The sequence below is a fragment of the Cibotium barometz genome, chromosome 25 (genome assembly GCF_041138505.1).
Source record: "Cibotium barometz isolate CiBa-2024 chromosome 25, ASM4113850v1, whole genome shotgun sequence".
NCBI lineage: Eukaryota > Viridiplantae > Streptophyta > Polypodiopsida > Cyatheales > Cibotiaceae > Cibotium > Cibotium barometz.
This window is the reverse complement of record NC_141070.1, coordinates 12,285,410-12,303,912: the sequence shown is the minus strand read 5'-3', so window position 1 is coordinate 12,303,912 and position 18,503 is coordinate 12,285,410.

Below are 18,503 nucleotides of genomic sequence, written 5' to 3'. Positions count from 1 at the left end.
TCTAGATTAGCCATTGAAGCTTCCTTTATAGAAGCACATGGGCATGGGGCTTTATCATCTATTATATGACTTCTGTAATACATTATTCTTATCTATCTTTATTGTAGTGCAATTTGAGTTTTAAGGTATTATGTAGTGAAAGATCCTACTTGTGGACCATTATGAGATAACAGCCCCCCGTGTAGCATATAGCCTATTTGGCAAATCTTGTATTTGGCATATCGACCACTCAGTCAGCATCTGCTAGTCATGCTATCCTTCTATGCCTAATGTAATAAGGTGGTGGCTAGCATCACACCAATTTGGAGCCTTGGTTAGCTTTTTGCTATCTAATAGAGTCTAGACAACATCTAAGCTATGCTAATGTGATGAGAGATAGAACCATGAAACGTACATTAATATTTTACAACTCTTAAGCAAAGACAGTATCTAGGCTATGCTGATGAGGATAAGAGATAGAACCATGAAACATATTTTATGATTTTACAGCTTTTGAGCAAAGAGAGAGAGAGAGAGAGAGAGAGAGAGAGAGAGAGAGAGAGAGAGAGAGAGAGAGAGAGTCCATAAGCATTAATATTATAGAAAATACCCAGAGGCTCAATACAAGAAGCAACATAGCAAACTACTCACTCTCTAGATCAAAGGCATGCTACATAGTATAAGGAACTTCAAAAATTCATTCATACTAAATCACGTAAGCCTAGAACAGCTCACTATACAAATGTAAGACTATGCTATCCATATTTAAACTTCCACACTCACTTGAATACACTCTCCTCCACACTACTATTCCTGTCCCCATACATAGACGAACTCAAATAGGTACTACCCATTGGCCCCCAAGATAGGAAGAGAAATTTGTTATCTCGGTAGGGTCACGAGCTCTAAATTCTAAACCATATCATACCAGCACACATAGCTGATTACACACATTAATCTTGGTGGACATCATACTAGTGCACACAGCTTGATTAAACACATTCATCTTGGGGTAGATGATATAAATAAAAGGTGCATCCAAAACAAAATATCTCAAAATAAATCAATGGGCGTCCCCATAGCGGTTACACTTGGCTTTTTCACTTAACTATGCTTTGGTACGACCAAGAGAGAATGTTGAATTTCCCTATTAGCTTTTCTATTAGCTTTTCCATCCCTACCCGTTGAACAATGTTGAAACTACACCATCATAGAAAGGGAAGAACTCTTAATGGTGGATGCTATAAAGAAATACCACTATCATCTTTTGTAGACCATTAGTTGGTGCTTCTCTACTTAGTCAATAAGCATTGCACTACAAGAAGGATAACCCGATGGCACATCCTATTAGAGTTCAATTTCAATGTGCAAAAAGGCTCACAGCATGTGCATTCCAATCACTTATCACGCATCTCCAATGAAGAACCACCAGTTGGAGTAGACGAACTACCCGACATGCTACTATTCAAACTCTTAGTTGTTTTGGAACGGGCCGAAGAGATTGCCCATTATTTGGCTAATGGTTTTTCCCAATAGATTAGGAGCCCATTTCTTGTCAAACGTTAATACCAAAAAACCATTCTCCCATAAAATAAGTGATCCAACCCATCACATATCTGAAAATAACCCACACTTTAACCAAGCTACTTAAAAAGATGCCTATTCTATACTTGACTGTAGGGGTAAGTGACCAAGCTTCATTAAAAGCCTTGCCTAAGGAGGATCAACCTTCACTGTCTCAAAAACCCCCTTAGCCCCTCAACACAAGTGGCCTCTCTGATAACTAACCCAGCTAGCACCAATACTGCTAGCATTTCTAACCTTGTGGAATCAAGACCACCTATCAGTCCCTAGCAACATCGATATTTTCATGATAAGTACCAAAATTTATGCTCTGGGCACACAAGGTTTCTACTATAAAGGGCAATGGAAAATATGGATACAACCACCGAAAAGGTCTAGCATACACCATGCCACCAATTGGAGCATGCAACAAAATACCAAACCCCAATCCTTTTGGATGAACCATGTTTTGGGTCCCCAATGGCCATGAGAGGTGCAAAAAATGACTAGCAATTTATCTTTATGGGCTGATGAGTCTACACCGTCCCACTGATCGTGACACTGACTATGATCATGGACCTATAGAGTAGTGCAATTTGATTTTTAAGGTATTATGTAGTGAAAGATCCTACTTGTGGACCATTATGAGATAACAGCCTCCCGTGTAGCATATAGCCTATTTGGCAAATCTTGTATTTGGCATATCGACCACTCAGTTCAGCATCTGCTAGCCATGCTATCTGACTATGCCTAATTCCTTCATCAACGTGTGTGAGGATTTGCAAGCCAATGGTCCCTCTTCATCAAGTTCCATGTGGTACATGGCCAATGGTGAGTGGCACATCCCTGCTTGCATAGTCTCAAGTCCTCCTGACACCATGGACTGTGGAGTTTGTCTTTGATTGTCATTGGGGTCTTGATTGGCAGAGGAGTCACATAGCTCAGTTGATGATGCTGTTGAGCAATCAGCGGAAAGCTGGATGGTAGGATGCTTCAGTGATGACAGTGATACAAGTCATGTTCAAGAACTGCCTCAGCATGGGGTTAACCCTCTTTTTTTTACGGTGGTGTTTGCCAAGAAATATTTGTTCAGCTTTGGCTGAGTGCGCTTGCTCAAGGACATCAACAGATTTGAATTCCTAAGGATTGTGCCTCATGATCCTATCTTGGCATAACCCTACATTTAATTGGTAAGGAGCAGTACCTTTTTGATAAGGCACCATGCTCTCTCTATCTTGATTGAGGAGTCTCTATTGAGGAAAACCATTAGCCAAATAATGGGCAATCTCTTCGGCCCATTCCAAAACAACATAGAGTTTGAATAGTAGCGTGTCAGGTAGTTCGTCTACTCCAACCGGTGGTTCTTTATTGGAGATGCGTGATAAGTGATTGGAATGCACATGCTGTGAGCCTTTTTGCACACTGAAATTGAACTCTAATAGGATGTGCCATCGGGTTATCCTTCTTGTAGTGCAATGTTTATTGACTAAGTAGAGAAGCACCAACTAATGGTCTACAAAAAATACAAATTTGTTTGCCAAAAGATGATAGTGGTATTTCTTTATAGCATCCACCATTAAGAGTTCTTCCCTTTCTATGATGGTGTAGTTTCAACATTGTTCAACGGGTAGGGATGGAAAAGCTGATAGATATCATACTCTCTTGGTTGTACCAAAGCAGAGTTAAGTGAAAAAGCCAAGTGTAACCTCTATGGGGACGCCCATTTATTTATTTTGAGATATTTTATTTTGGATGCACCTTTTATTTATATCATCTACCCCAAGATTAATGTGTTTAATCAAGCTGTGTGCACTATATGATGTCCACCAAGATTAATGTGTGTAATCAGCTATGTGTGCTGGTATGATATGGTTTAGGGTTTAGAGCTCGTGACCCTATCGAGATAACAAATTTCTCTTCCTATCTTGGGGGCCAATGGGTAGTACCCAATTGAGTTCGTCTATGTATGGGGACAGAAATAGTAGTGTGGAGGAGAGTGTATTCAAGTGAGAGTGTGGAAGTTTAAATATGGATAGCATAGTCTTGCATTTGTATAGTGAGCAGTAGGCTTACGTGATTTAGTATGAATGAATTTTTGAAGTTCCTTATATTATGTAGCATGCCTTTGATCTAGAGAGTGAGTAGTTTACTGTGTTGCTTCTTGTATTGAACCTCTAGGTATTTTATACAATACTAATGCTTATGGACTCTCTCTCTCTCTCTCTCTCTCTCTCTCTCTCTCTCTCTAATCTCTCTCTCTCTGCTCAAGAGCTGTAAAATCATAAAAGATATCTCATGGTTCTATTTCTTATCCTCATCAACATAGCCTAGATGCTGTCTCTGACTAAGAGTTGTAAAATGTTAATGTACGTTTCATGGTTCTATCTCTCATCACATCAGCATAGCCTAGATGTTGTCTCGACTCTAGTCTAGATAGCAAAAAGCTAACCAAGGCTCGAGATTGGTGTGATGTAGCCACTACCTTATTACGTTAGGCATAGTTGGATAGCATGGCTAGCAGATGCTGACTGAGTGGTCGATATGCCAAATACAAGATTTGCCAAATAGGCTATATGCTACACGGGGGGCTGTTATCCCATAGTGGTCCACAAGTAGGATCTTTCACTACATAATACCTTAAAACTCAAACTGCACTACAACAGGGATAGATAAGAATAATGTATTATACAAGTCATACAATAGATGATAAAGCCCCATGCCCATGTGCTTCTATAAAGGAAGCTTCAATGGCTAATCTAGATTTAATAAGATGAAGGCTATAAGTTAGTAGAAGCTAGGGGACATCAATAGATTCGAATTCCTAAGGATTGTGCCTCATGATCCTATCTTGGCATAACCCTACATTTAATTGGTCAGGAGCAGTACCTTTTTGATAAGGCACCATGCTCTCTCTATCTTGATTGAGGAGTCTCTATTGGGGAAAACCATTAGCCAAATAATGGGCATTCTCTTCGGCCCGTTCCAAAACAACGTAGAGTTTGAATAGTAGCGTGTCAGGTAGTTCGTCTACTCCAACCGGTAGTTCTTCATTGGAGATGCGTGATAAGTGATTGGCATGCACATGTTGTGAGCCTTTTTGCACACTGAATTTGAACTCTAATAGGATGTGCCATCGGGTTATCCTTCTTGTAGTGCAATGCTTATTGACTAAGTAGAGAAGCACCAACTAATGGTCTACAAAAACTACAAATTTGTTTGCCAAAAGATGATAGTGGTATTTCTTTATAGCATCCACCATTAAGAGTTCTTCCCTTTCTATGATGGTGTAGTTTCAACATTGTTCAACGGGTAGGGATGGAAAAGCTGATAGATATCATACTCTCTTGGTTGTACCAAAGCAGAGTTACGTGAAAAAGCCAAGCGTAACCTCTATGGGGATGCCCATTGATTTATTTTGAGATATTTTATTTTGGATGCTCCTTTTATTTATATCATCTACCCCAAGATAAATGTGTTTAATCAAGCTGTGTGCACTAGTATGATGTCCACCAAGATTGATGTGTTTAATCAGCTATGTGTGCTGGTATGATATGGTTTAGGGTTTAGAGCTCGTGACCCTACCGAGATAACAAATTTCTCTTCCTATCTTGGGGGCCAATGGGTAGTACCCAATTGAGTTCGTCTATGTATGGGGACAGGAATAGTAGTGTGGAGGAGAGTGTATTCAAGTGAGAGTGTGGAAGTTTAAATACGGATAGCATAGTCTTGCATTTGTATAGTGAGCAGCAGGCTTACGTGATTTAGTATGAATGAATTTTTGACGTTCCTTATACTATGTAGCATGCCTCTGATCTAGAGAGTGAGTAGTTTACTGTGTTGCTTCTTGTATTGAGCCTCCGGGTATTTTCTATAATATTAATGCTTATGGACTCTCTCTCTCTCTCTCTCTCTCTCTCTCTCTCTCTCTCTCTCTCTCTCATCTATGGGGACGCCCATTGATTTATTTTGAGATATTTTATTTTGCATGCACCTTTTATTTATATCATCTACTCCAAGATTAATGTGTTTAATCAAGCTATGTGCACTAGTATGATGTCCACGAAGATTAATGTGTGTAATCAGCTATGTGTGCTTGTGTGATATGGTTTAGGGTTTAGAGCTCGTGACCCTATCAAGATAACAAATTTCTCTTCCTATCTTGGGGGCCAATGGGTAGTACCCAATTGAGTTCGTCCATGTATGGGGACAGGAATAGTAGTGTGGAGGAGAGTGTATTCAAGCGAGAGTGTGGAAGTTTAAATACGGATAGCATAGTCTTACATTTGTATAGTGAGCAACAGGCTTACATGATTTAGTATGAATGAATTTTTGAAGTTCCTTATACTATGTAGCATGCCTCTAATCTAGAGAGTGAGTAGTTTACTGTGTTGCTTCTTGTATTGAGCCTCCGGGTATTTTCTATAATATTAATGCTTATGGACTCTCTCTCTCTCTCTCTCTCTCTCTCTCTCTCTCTCTCTGCTCAAGAGCTGTAAAATCATACAAGATGTTTCATAGTTCTATCTCTTATCCTCATCAGCATAGCCTAGATGCTGTCTCTACTTAAGAGTTGTAAAATGTTAATGTACGTTTCATGTGGCGAGGGGTTGTTATCTCATAATGGTCCACAAGTAGGATCTTTCACTACATAATACTTTAAAACTCAAACTGCACTACAACAGGGATAGATAAGAATAATGTATTATAGAAGTCATACAATAGATGATAAAGCCCCATGCCCATGTGCTTCTATAAAGGAAGCTTCAATAGATAATCTAGATTTAATAAGATGAAGGCTATATGTTAGTAGAAGCTAGGGAGTAAAATAATGAATTGTGTAGAGAAATGGGCTGATCGTGTATCTACATAGGCATATCGACACGACTCTATAGGTCCACGATCATAGTCAGTGTCACGATCAGTGCGATGGTGTAGACTCATCAGCCCATAAAGATAAATTACTAGTCATTTTTTGCACCTCTCATGGCCATTGGGGACCCAAAACATGGTTCATCCAAAAGGATTGGTATTTTGTTGCATGCTCCAATTGGTGGCATGGTGTATGCTAGACCTTCCTTTGGGTGGTAGTATCCATATTTTCCATTGCCCTTCATAGTAGAAACCTTGTGCCCAAAACATAAATTTTGGTACTTATCATGAAAATATCGATGTTGCTAGGGACTGATAGGTGGTCTTGATTCTGCAAGGTTATAAATGTTAGCAGTATTGGTGCTAGCTGGGTTAGTTATCAGAGAGGCCACTTGTGTCGAGGGGCTGAGGGGGTTTTTGAGACAGTGAAGGTTGATCCTCCTTAGGCAAGGCTTTTAATGAAGCTTGGTCACTTACCCCTATAGCCAAGTATATAATAGGCATCTTTTTAAGTAGCTTGGTTAAAGTGTGGGTTATTTTCAGATATGTGATGGGTTGGATCACTTATTTTATGGGACAATGGTTTTTTGGTATTAACGTTTGAGAAATGGGCTCCTAATCTTCTATAATCAGTGCAGTTCCCTGTCCGGCAGCTAGTTACAAGGTAGCACTTTACGAATCCTAGTCTATTTGGCATTGATTGTGTCCCATTCATCCTAGTCTATTTGGCATTGATTGTGTCCCATCCATCCTCATCTTCTATAATTAGTGTAGTTACCTCTCCGATGGCTAGTTGTAAGGTAGCACTTTGCGAACCCTACTCTATTCGGCATTGATTGTGCCCCATTCATCCTCATCAGAGGATCACTTCCTCTTCCTGTAGGCATAACATAAAACTTCCCTTCCAAGGGGTTTTTTCCAATGTGAAACATACCAGTGAATGATCGATCCCATGCATGAGGTTTTGAATGTGTCTCTCCTTCAACTCCTGTGTTTGTGGAGTGGATGTCAACAAATATTTGAAGCGCACACCAAGCTGCATGGGATAGTAGGTTATGCCTAGCACCCATGTCGTGACCATGAGCTTGCGCGACGCTATTTTCTTTATGGTCCCATGAATGTCTGTGTGCTTCACCTCCTAGTCCTCCTCTTCTAAGTCATCGACTTAGGCCATGTCCACCCATTTTGTGACATTTCTTGTCTATTCTTAGCTTCTTGCTGGGCTTTACGTTTTAGTGCACCTTCTTTTATTTTCTCTTCTTTCTTTTGATGAATAACCTTTAAGACATTCATAGTTAAAGGACCATAGTAGCGTCCAAGTTTGCTACCATTTTGAAGAATCCTTGTATTTCCATAGTGCAGTGATCCTTACGGGGTGAGTTTGCACACGAGGAATGGTCCAATACCTTTAAGCCATTCATAGCCTTTAAGACGTTCATAGTTGAAGGACCGTAGTAGCGTCCAAGTTTGCTACCGTTGAAGAATCCTTGTATTTCCACACTACAATGATCCTTGTGGGGTGAGTTTGCACACAAGGAATGGTCCAATCCCTTTATACTTTAACTTACACTTTTGGTTTTGTGCTATACATGAAAACCATGTCCTCCCTGACTTTGATATCTTTGTCTTTGAGCTTTTTATTAAAGCATTCATTCCTTGCACCTCAACCTTCAGCTATCATTCTGTAGATAGTGCGCAGTTTGGCTTCTTTTAAGCGTTCAAGTTCAAACAATCGATTGGTCAGTATATTTTCTATCAATCTTTCCTTGACGTTGTCACGCGCACTTTGAAAAAAACTCAGCTTTTTGTACCTATTGTATATATGTGTGCATAAGCGGATGAAAGCATGATCATGAGGAGCAAAATGAATCCCTACAAACACAATGCAAAGGCAAAAACAATGTATAAATGGTGATGCATGGTCAATCCAGGATGGTGAAAAAGGCCCGTGGCAACCAAGAGAAAAGGCGCAGGTGTGCAATTCAAAATAGAAGGTGTATGGCGACCACGAGGAGACGGGTGGAGCAAGGTTCTAAAAAGAAGACGAAGGCGGCATCGGCTCTACGAAGGCGAGGAGAGATGATTTTTAGGGGGACACACGAGGATGGGTGGAGAGACCACCAGAGGCAAGGTTGCAGTTGAGAGTGTCTCCTGCAGATTTGTGTGCCTAATTGATGTGTGCAGCCAGATCTGCCTCGGTTTGAGCAAGCAGAAGAGAGATAGAGAAGTGTCAACACAGGACAGCATCTCCTGGTCGTCAATTTTGCTACAGTCTATGGCGCTACCTCCATATGTACACAAATTATGAAAGATATGTTTGAAGTGGATGATTTGGAGTGTTGAATTGCTGAAGAGGAAGCTCTTGCCTTCAAGTGCATTGGTTGACATGCGTCGTAATTCCATGTCAAGACAGGTGCTTTCTGGGTGTATGGAGTGATCTTTTGGGTGAGCGTGTGCTAGTAAACTCCCAAGAGATCATTTCCTTGAGTCCTCATGGTTCATGGAGGATTGTGTGTTGTGATTTGTGGTACTGATCTTGTGTCTTGAGCACTTTTGGGAGACATTGCTATAGAGGTGTTTTGCTTTCTTGTTATCCCAACAGTGTTTTGGTGCCCCCACTGAGGACCATCTTCAAGTGACCTTGGGTTTACAGGTTTTGTTAAAGATGGCGACAAATTTTCCCGAGTTTCATGGACATGAAGATGAGAACGCTGAAAAGTTCATTGAAGACATGGAGTTCCAATGTTTACTTGCTGATAGGCAGGACCCTGCAGTTGTGTTGAGAATCTTCTTTTTTTGTCTTAAGGATGAAGCTAGAGCTTGGCTTAGGGAATATCAAGCTTTTGTACAAACATCTCAGCCACCTCAAGTAGTTACTTATGATGGAGCACGACAGGTTTTCTTGGAACGTTTTCAGAGGGTAGAAGACCCTGATAAGGTATGGCATTCCATTCAAAGTCTTGTTCAAGGTGAAGACCAAAGCGTGGATGCTTATGTGAAGAAATTTAATGAGTTATGGGAGAGATGGTGTGTGGCTTTAGGTGCTGAAAATCCTCCTATTATGTTGAAGAAGAACAGGTTTCTTAGAAGTTTGAAGGCTAGTCTATGCTTGAAGGTGGAATTAAAGCAACCAAAGACATTTGATGAAGCAGTTGAAGTGGCAAAGAATAAAGAGTGGAAGATGCAACGTTTACATCAGCTTGGAATTAAAGTGGACCCTAAGGTTGAAGTGAGGGCTATGGATCTACCACAAGTACCTATAAAGGAGTCAATGATTGGGAATGGTATACAGGTTTCTCAAGGTGTATGTGGTGCCCCTTCGGGAGCTTCTGATGTTCTTCATAGGGATATGCAAGAAGTGGTTGGTCTCATGAAGAATCTTAGTGTCCATATGATGGGAGGTGGGAGAGGTCAAGGTTATGGTTATGGTCGGGGTTATGGAAGTTATGAAGCAGGAACAAATGGTAGAGGAAGAGTCACATATGGAAGGGGTGAGATTCCTCAATGCTACAATTGTGGAGAAATTGGTCATAAGAGTCCTCAATGTGATAAGCCAAAGAGAATGGGTGGTGATATGTTCCCTCTTCCATCACAGGTTCCTTCACGTTCCCATGATTATGGTATTGAAATCAAAGGAGAAGCAGGACCAAGTGGTTTGACGGCTGAAGAGAAGGGTAAGACTAAAGTTGTAGATGTGATTGGCTTGGAGAAAGCTAGGGCTGATTCGGAAGCAATGGTTATGCCCATGGGTAAGAGGACTACAAGAGAGCAAGAGGCTAGTGATCCAGGTCCCAGCCATAAAAAAGGAAAGCAGGGTGAAGTAGGTGCAACCAAAGAAAAGAAGAAGAGGAGACCTAGGCGGCACTATGATACAGGAGACTTGCCATTGGGAGAGGGGCAATCAAATTATAATTTGAGAGCTGATTTGGTGAGTAGAAAGGTGGATATTACCTTTGGTCAACTCATGCAACTTTGCCCAAGATTAAAGAAGCAATGGAAGCAGGTTGTCAACCCTATGAAGAAAGAGCCTACTAGGGGATCAGTGAGAGTTCTCTCTTTTAGTGAATTACCTGACATATGCCCTACTGTGGATGCATGGCATAGGAAGCAAAGCATTGGAGAGGCTTACATTGATGGTGGTGCTCAGGTATGTGTTATTACTCAAGCATGTGTGACAAAGCTAGGTCTCAATGTGGTGAAGAAATCAGGTTTTCGCATCAAGCTAGCCAACCAAGCAAGGGTGAAGTGTTTGGGTATCGTGAAGGACTTGGAGGTGGATGTTTTTGATGTCAAAACACTAGTCAATTGCCATGTCATGCCCGCAGGTATTGGTGCTTTTCCTCTTATACTTGGAAGACCATGGTTGCAAGCAACTAAAGCCATACAAGATTGGGGACATGGTACCATTACTCTCTACAACAAGAGGGGTGATAAGAAGAGCTTTGATATGGCAAGTAGGCAACCTTTGGGTGCTGATTTTGATGAAGGTGATGATGAAGAATATTCAAGTGATGAAGAAGATTCAAGGGATGAAGAAAGTGAATCAAACTCTAGCTACGAAAGTGATGTGGATGTCTCCTCCTTGTTTCTTGAAGAAGAAGGGAAAATGAATCACAAAGCTATCTACTTTATGGATGATGAAGGCACTTCTGGTCCTTATGAGAAAATTGAAGAGCTGATGCAACCCAAAGTTCAACCTCATGTGAAGAAGGAGCTTCTCAAAAGCATGTTATCTGCGGATTTGACTAGTCATGAGAGGAGTGAGTACTTACATATGCTAGAGCAGTTCCCTCATTTGTTTATCACTTCTTATGAGGAGATTAGAGGTTTTAAGGGAGAGGATATTCACATTCCACTCAAGGAAGGAGCTCAGCCCATACGTCAAAAGTTAAGGAGGATGGGACAGGTACAACTTGATGCTCTTAAAGAAGAGGTAGACAAGCTTCTGAAAGCCGGCTTCATCTGTCCTGTGAGTATTACAGATTGGGTAAGTCCTGTTGTTGTTACACCAAAGAAGGATGGTAAATGGAGGATTTGTGTGGATTATAAGCCACTTAATGCAGCAATGAAGAGGGATCCATATCCTCTTCCTTTCATTGATGATATATTGGATACAGTTTGCAGGGCATGAGAGGTATAGTGTATGTGATGGATTCTCAGGATATTTTCAGCTTTCTTTATCTCTTGAAGATAAAAAGAAGACCACATTTATCACTCCATGGGGATGTTTTTGCTATCGAGTTCTTCCTTTTGGTCTCATGAATTGTTGTGCTTGGTATCAAAGATGTGTCAACAAGGTGTTCCTTCCTTTCCTTGGAAAGTTTGTGAAGGATCTTATTGATGATTTTTGTGTCTATAGTTCCAGGAAGGATCATTGCTCAAAGCTTGAGTTGGCATTTGGAAGATATGATGAAAGTGGCGGTCAATTGAATCCAAAGAAGTGTCATATTGCACAACCAAGAGTGAAGTTTTTGGGTCATATGATTTCAGAAAATGGAATTGAAGCGGATCCTGATAAAGTCAAGGCTTTGGTTCTCTTATCATCACCCAAGGATACAAAGCAATTGTCTACATTTATACAAAAGGTGAAGTATATGTCAAGGTTTATTCCTTTATCTTCTCAACTTCTTTATCCTCTACAACAAGTGGCAAAGTTGGATCCTCTAGAGTGGACAAGTGAATGTGAAGAGGTGTTTCAAAGCGTCAAGGAAGTTCTTGGTTCTCTTTCAGCCATGCAAGCTCCTAATTGGGATAAAGAATTTTATGTTAATCCAACAGTGGGTGAGGATGCTATTGGAGCTATGCTTCTTCAACGAGGTAAAGATTCTCACTATATGAGACCGGTTTATTGTGCTAGCAGGGTAAAGATGGAGACAGAGAGAAGCTATACAGAAGTGGAGCTTATTATGGTGAGTGTGGTTTATGCTTGTAGAAGGTTTAGGCATTACCTTCTTTCAAAGCCATTCACTTTTCTCACAAGCTACACTCTATTGCCACAATTGGTGAATAGCTCTAACTTGTCAAAGAGGCTTATGAAGTGGATTGTAGAGCTACAGGAATTTCAGTTTTCTTTTCTTGTTGAGGAAAGTACAAGAGCTACTTTGGCTGATTTGCTTACATACAAAGAAAGTCCTCTTCTCATCAAGGAGGATATCGTGAAGAAGCGGCACATAGAAGCCCCAGACATAGATGATGCTTTTACATTATTTTTTGATGGTTCTTACAGGAAAAGTCATAGTGAAGCTTCGGGGGGGATTGTAATCTATGATCCAAAAGGCATTTTGGTAACCAAGAGGGGTTTGAAGATTATGGCACAAAGCAATAATGAAGCAGAGTATGCTACTTTGGAGAAAGGTCTCCACTTTTGCCTACATCTTGGGACCCGTGTAAGGGTAAGAGGTGATGCACTTTTGGTAGTAAAGCAAGTACTTGGGGTGTGGCAAAGTAAAAATCAGAGGCTTAAAGTTTTGTGTTTTCAAGTGAAGAGTTTGCTTAAGTGTTTTGAAGCATGGAGTTTGAGGCATATTGACAGAAGTCAGAATGAAGAAGCACATGGTGCAGCTCAAACTATGATAGGGCAATTGTATGTGATTAGGGCTGATTCTCCTCTTTATTTGGGAAGGGAAACCTTGGATAAGGAAGAGGAATTTCTTCAAACAGGTATGCTTCCAGCAAGTTTGGAGTCATCAAAGAAATACGCCTTTATTCGACGTGCTAAAAGGTATGTGCTTCTTGGAGATACTTTGTTTATGAGAGGAGCTGATCTTGTCATGAGAAGGGTGCCTTGGAAAGAGGAAATTTACAGAATCTTGGAGGAAAATCATGAAGGTTCTTGTGGCGGCCATTTTGCTTCAAAAATCACCCTACATAAGGTCTTACAGGAGCGGTATGTATGGCCAAGTATACAACGTGATGTTCATCATTGGTGTAAGTCTTGCAAGGAATGTCAAAGCATGGCAAGTAGGGTGCTAAAATCAGAAATTAGAGGCACTATTTTGGCTTATGATGTCTTTGAGAAGTGGGGTATTGATGCAATTGGCCCATTGCCCATGACAGGTAGAGGTAAATGTTACATACTTACTGCTGTGGACTATCTTTCTAGATGGGCTGAAGCTAAAGGCGTGAAGCATGTTACAAGTAAAGATGTTTCCAAATTTGTTTATGAAGACATTTGTTGTAAATTTGGCATGCCTTTGGAGCTACTTTCTGACAAAGGTCCAGGTTTCAGAGGAGAGCTTGTGAACTTTCTATGTGAGAAGCTTCATGTAAGATTCCCCCAGCCTTCGAGGTATACAGGAGTAAGAATCTCCCTTTCTGATCTTATAATTATTCCCTCTCTAAAATAAAAGAAAGTTTCTGTTTAAAAAAAAGGAAGACCCTTTTCCTAGAATACTTCTCAGGAGTCACGCCTATTTTAAGGATTCAAAACAATGAGTTTAGAAGTGAAAATCGGTGTTTTGGATACCAAGGTTTTGGTTTTCATTCGAGTACGGCCCAAAAGAAGTTCTTTATCTCTTGGGGAGTATAAGAAGTTATCCCCCAGATATTGTGATCCTTATATCTAAATTCAATGAAAGTAGGTGACTTAGCCTACAAGTTTCTTTTATCTCCTCATCTCAAAATTCTTAATGCCTTCTATAGAAAAATGTGTCAAACTCAAATCATAGAAAGATGGTAAAACTTTAGTGGCAAGTTACCGTTGGCTTCTAGGTTACGCTAGCTCCTTCCTTTATATAAGTCGTAACTTTACTTGTCGTTCACAGTAATCTTACTCCCATCAATCCCCTTTCTTTCTTAATTCCCTTCATGGCTTGGCAATAAGAATGAGTTTTATCCCTGATGATTTCTCACCTTCAAGACGCAAGAGAGTCTGTGAAGAAAGACTTTATAGAACAGTATGAGCGCTCACTTTTTCCTCACCTAGGAACTTCTGTAGCGCAGACCAAATGGTGGACCTATCAAAACATAACTAGGGTAACACCCTGGGGTTAGCAGCACTTTCGTAACAATGTCCGCTTGGCCATGGTTATTGAAGCTTTGGGTTTGGGTCCCCGATACTACTGCGTCATGAGATCAAGGCATCTTGGGTTTTCTGAGCGGGTCTTCTTACTGGCGTGTTTTCTTCCTCATCAGAAGATATGTCTTTACCCCGTTTTTGGCTTGACTCTCAGAGGTCCTTTTGTTAGAACACCTCATACCACTGAGATAGGTGCGGCAATAACCAACAGAATTATTCCCATAGATGAGTTACCTTATACGTGCGCAGCTTGTGAGTGCTGCTTTTGTGACCATATGATGGACGGGCTTATGGAAGTGTAAAGAGTTCTTCTATCTTTACTGTATAAGTTCCGAGAATGAATAAAGTTTAAATCTTGTTCTTATTTTGAATCTTGCTCTCTTTAAGACTTTTCTTGGTGGTTAATCTTGATTAAAATTTTTCTCTAAGTCTCATATTCGTGCATCTTGCGAAATTATCCCAAGTTGCGAGATGAGGACATCTCGCGTTTTTTTAAGTGGGGTAGAATGTAAGATTCCTCCCCCAACCCCTTTTTGATGTTTAGTATCTTCCCCTGTAATCAATCCCTCTTCAGAAATATAAAGACCTTGTTTCTAACTGTTTTAACCTAGAGAGAGAAAATATTCTAGAGAGAGAATATTCAAATTTTGAATATTTTTAGATAGAAAAATATCTCATATAATTAAGATGAATTTCCCTGAAACAGAAATTCAAAAAGAATATTCCAATGTGCAATTGGAATTAATTGGAAATAGGTATAAAGAACCTTAGTCTAAGGGTATAGATTTTCAGAAATCTTTAGCCTATGGTCCAATTAAAGTTCCTATGGGCCAATAGCATCAACCCATGTGTAGGGAGGAGATAAATCCAATTTGTAAAAGAAAATACCCAAAAATGAGTAAATGCTCACATAAGATGAAGAGTTGAAAATGTACAAGGTTTATTAGTAAAAAACTATGAGCAATATTAAAAATATGAGATATTTTGGGTATCCAAAAATGAGTAAATGCTCACATAAGATGAAGAGTTGAAAATGTACAAGGTTTATTAGTAAAAAACTATGAGCAATATTAAAATGATTCCATTATGACACATATGTAAGGAAGGGGAGTTCTTTAAAGGAGGTGCATATTTCACATAAGATGAAGAGTTGAAAATGTACAAGGTTTATTAGTAAAAAACTATGAGCAATATTAAAATGATTCCATTATGACACATATGTAAGGAAGGGGAGTTCTTTAAAGGAGGTGCATATTTCACATGCTTGAATGAGTTTTAAACTCATAAAAATGGAGATATTTCATCTCTCCTCTCTCCTCATTCAAGTCTAGTTCCAAAAAGTTAGCTTAACTGATCTAAAAATGGTCAAATATTGACCAAACTAATTTAGAAAATTCTAGAATCAGTTTGTTTGGTTAGGAGCTCAATTTTTCCTATAAATAGAAGCCTCCCACTTGTTGAAAAATATATAGTGTCTTATGCTTTGTTACTCTACTCCACCTAAGCCAAAATATATAGTGTCTTATGCTTTGTTACTCTACTCCACCTAAGCCAAAATATAGAGTGTCTTATGCCTTGTTACTCTACTCCACCTAAGCCAAAATATAGAGTGTCTTATGCATTGTTACTCTACTCTACCTAAGCCAAGAACTGTGAATTCTTTAATAATTCACTAGTTTTTGATACTTCTCTCTTTCTTCAATCCCCATTTGTGGCTCCATCAGCATACTATGATTGGTTGGGGGCCTCTACCGTGAATAAAGAATCAAGCAAATCATATGGTAAGTATATTGAATTTTGATCTTTTCTATAATTTCTCAATGATTCTCTCTTCTCAACCCCTCTCAAGCTTGAGAAGCTTAATTGGTATGGTTTTTTTTAAATGCTATTGAAGTTAATTGGTGAATAGTAGTGAAGAGTTACATAATTTAATAAATGCTATTGAAGTTAATTTTCATTTATGTTTAAATTCTAATGGTTTTTATGTAATTTCTCTCTCTCACTCAAGAAATGGTCATACTCATGACCCATTCTCAATCCAAATGAAGCTTTTCATAAAGCTTTTCCTTTATCCAAGATTAAGCTATGCTTGAGGCCAAATTAATGGCTTTTTTCTATGCTTTTAGTTTATGCACATTGATGATTCAATCCCTTATGGATTGATGACCCAATTAGAGACCATTCTAATTATATCCTCAATGATAAGCTTTATCCCTTAGAAAAAAAATTGAGATTTATCAGTCATAGTAGCGGAGCTATGGCAAAATTTTTATAGAAATTACGCATAAAATAAATTCATTCAAAGCATAAAAAGAGGACTTCCTACCATATTCTAAGAAGTATCATCCTAGATTAATTAAAAGAATTTTATTATGCATGGAGATGTGGAAGTTGCATGTAGATGTAGATGTATGGATGTGAGTGTGAATGTGGAGGTGGATGTATGCATGGAGATGTGGATGTATGCATGTAGAAGTAGATGTATAGATGAGGATGTAAATAGAGATGTGGATGGATGCATGTAGATGTAGATGTATAGATGTGGATGTGAATGAAGATGTAGATGTAGATGTATAGATGTGGATGTGGATGTATGCATGTAGATGTAGATGTATAGATGTGGATGTGGATGTGGAGGTGGATGCATGTAGATGTAGATGTGGATGTGGATGTGGAGGTGGATGTATGCATGTAGATGTAGATGTATAGATGTGGATGTGAATGTGGAGGTGGATGTATGCATGTAGATGTAGATGTATGAGGAGAATGTGAATGTGGAGTGGATGTGGATGTATGCATAGAGATGTGGATGTATGCATGTAGATGAGAATGTACGCATATAGATGTGGATGTATGGATGTGAATGTGCATGTAGATGTGGATGTATGGATGTGGATGCATGAATGTGCATGTAGATGTGGATGTGAAATTAGATGTATGGATGTAGATGTGGATGTGTGGATGTGAATGTGGATGTGGATGTGGATGTGGATATATGTATGGATGTGAATATACGATATGTGATGTGAAGGAATATGAAGTGTTGAGATGGAAAATGATGTGATGGGATGAGTATACATATAAATGGAATATGGAATAAGTAATGTGGATTGATGAGGGATAATGTGAAAAAATGAAAGTAAAAATAGAAACTGTATTGTAAACTGTTTGTAAATGCTGTTTGTAAATGACTATTTTATGTCAAGATTGCTGGGAGAGCATTGTGACTATCTTGTGATTAAGGTCGTGAGACCTAACTGATAATGTTGCAACTGCTGACGGAGAGTCAATGAAGGACGTCTCGCGTAGCAAGGTCGGCCGAGGTCTTGACCAGCCTCGGTGCGATTAAAATGGTGAGCTTCCGGTACGGTGGATGAGGGGCCAAGGAAGCGGCCTATGAGTGAAGCGCTAGGTCACCTGCGAAGGATCCTAGAGGGTGCTGACCATACGGTGCTCGGGCTCTGGGTCGCCTAGGATACCCACGCGTGCGTCGAGGAAGATATTGGAACAGAGTTGGAGTTGTTTTCTGAAATCGGGCATGGATCTGGTTGATTGACCTTGCTGGTCTTCAATGGATGAGTCCATGGCCCTTTATATGGATCTGTTGGTTGATCTTGCTGATCTTCAACGAGAGTCCATCTTGATAAGTGAGTATATTGCCGAGTATTAAGGGCTAGGAACTATCGAAACGGCCCCTGAGCGTTCTAGTTGCCAATGATGCCATAGATACTCTGATGAAGGAATGATGGAAAATTAAGAATCGATTGGATAAATTGGAAGATTGTGATCAGTGATACTATGGTTTTATTAAAGGATTGTTTTAAACTGCTTGAATCTGTGAAAAGGTAATTTCATATTGGGTGTGTGAGTGGTGTGACTAGTTTTATTTTGCATGAACATCCGGCTAGGGGGCCTTGGAACTCTTTTCCTTGGTACCCGGGACAAAACCTAACCAAATTCTTAATTGGATACCATCACTACAGTGGTTGGGCGGTTGGCTAACCCATGGGATCGGATGGGGTTAGGCTGGACTGATGGATCCGTAAATCGAGACTCAAACTTTTGTTTTTACGAT